Genomic DNA, 2243 nt, shown 5'->3' with positions numbered 1-2243 from the left:
ACCGTTATGGGAGCACTGTGGCTGGCACCGTTATGGGAGCACTGTGGCTGGCACCGTTATGGGAGCACTGTGGCTGGCTCCGTTATGGGAGCACTGTGGCTGGCACCGTTATGGGAGCACTGTGGCTGGCACCGTTATGGGAGCACTGTGGCTGGCACCGTTATGGGAGCAATGGGCTGGTACCGTTATGGGAGCACTTTGGCTGGCACCGTTATGGGAGCACTGTGGCTGGCACTGTTATAGGAGCACTGTGGCTGGCACTGTTATGGGAGCACTGTGGCTGGCACTGTTATGGGAGCACTGTGGCTGGCACTGTTATGGGAGCACTGTGGCTGGCACTGTTATGGGAGCACTGTGGCTGGCACTGTTATGGGAGCACTGTGGCTGGCACTGTTATGGGAGCACTGTGGCTGGCACTGTTATGGGAGCACTGTGGCTGGCACTGTTATGGGAGCACTGTGGCTGGCACTGTTATGGGAGCACTGTAGCTGGCACTGTTATGGGAGTACTGGTTGGCACTGTTATGGGAGCACTGGTTGGCACTGTTATGGGAGCACTGGTTGGCACTGTTATGGGAGCACTGGCTGGCACTGTTATGGGAGCACTGTGGCTGGCACTGTTATGGGAGCACTGTGGCTGGCACCGTTATGGGAGCACTGTGGCTGGCACCGTTATGGGAGCACTGTGGCTGGCACCGTTATGGGAGCACTGTGGCTGGCACCGTTATGGGAGCACTGTGGCTGGCACCGTTATGGGAGCACTGTGGCTGGCACCGTTATGGGAGCACTGTGGCTGGCACCGTTATGGGAGCACTGTGGCTGGCACGGTTATGGGAGCACTGTGGCTGGCACCGTTATGGGAGCACTGTGGCTGGCACCGTTATGGGAGCACTGTGGCTGGCACCGTTAAGGGAGCACTGGATGGCACTGTTATGGGAGCACTGCGGCTGGCACAGTTATGGGAGCACTGTGGCTGGCACCGTTATGGGAGCACTGTGGCTGGCACCGTTATGGGAGCACTGTGGCTGGCACCGTTATGGGAGCACTGGTTGGCACGGTTATGGGAGTACTGGTTGGCACTGTTATGGGAGCACTGGTTGGCACTGTTATGGGAGCACTGGTTGGCACTGTTATGGGAGAACTGTAGCTGGCACTGTTATGGGAGTACTGGTTGGCACTGTTATGGGAGCACTGGTTGGCACTGTTTATGGGAGCACTGTGGCTGGCACTGTTATGGGAGCACTGTGGCTGGCACTGTTATGGGAGCACTGTGGCTGGCACTGTTATGGGAGCACTGTGGCTGGCACTGTTATGGGAGCACTGTAGCTGGCACTGTTATGGGAGTACTGGTTGGCACTGTTATGGGAGCACTGGTTGGCACTGTTATGGGAGCACTGGTTGGCACTGTTATGGGAGCACTGGCTGGCACTGTTATGGGAGCACTGTGGCTGGCACTGTTATGGGAGCACTGTGGCTTGCACCGTTATGGGAGCACTGTGGCTGACACCGTTATGGGAGCACTGTGGCTGGCACCGTTATGGGAGCACTGTGGCTGGCACCGTTATGGGAGCACTGTGGCTGGCACCGTTATGGGAGCACTGTGGCTGGCACCGTTATGGGAGCACTGTGGCTGGCACCGTTATGGGAGCACTGTGGCTGGCACCGTTAAGGGAGCACTGGATGGCACTGTTATGGGAGCACTGCGGCTGGCACAGTTATGGGAGCACTGTGGCTGGCACCGTTATGGGAGCACTGTGGCTGGCACCGTTATGGGAGCACTGTGGCTGGCACCGTTATGGGAGCACTGGTTGGCACGGTTATGGGAGTACTGGTTGGCACTGTTATGGGAGCACTGGTTGGCACTGTTATGGGAGCACTGGTTGGCACTGTTATGGGAGAACTGTAGCTGGCACTGTTATGGGAGTACTGGTTGGCACTGTTATGGGAGCACTGGTTGGCACTGTTTATGGGAGCACTGGTTGGCACTGTTATGGGAGTACTGGTTGGCACTGTTATGGGAGCACTGGATGGCACTGTTATGGGAGCACTGGCTGGCACTGTTATGGGAGCACTGTGGCTGGCACTGTTATGGGAGCACTGTGGCTGGCACTGTTATGGGAGTACTGGTTGGCACTGTTATGGGAGCACTGGTTGGCACTGTTATGGGAGCACTGGTTGGCACTGTTATGGGAGCACTGGCTGGCACTGTTATGGGAGCACTGTGGCTGGCACTGTTATGGGAGC

The sequence above is a fragment of the Rhinoderma darwinii genome, unplaced genomic scaffold (assembly GCF_050947455.1).
Source record: "Rhinoderma darwinii isolate aRhiDar2 unplaced genomic scaffold, aRhiDar2.hap1 Scaffold_140, whole genome shotgun sequence".
NCBI classification, from domain to species: Eukaryota; Metazoa; Chordata; class Amphibia; order Anura; family Rhinodermatidae; genus Rhinoderma; species Rhinoderma darwinii.
The sequence above is the reverse complement of the archived record's forward strand: the minus strand, read 5'-3'. Positions refer to the sequence as shown.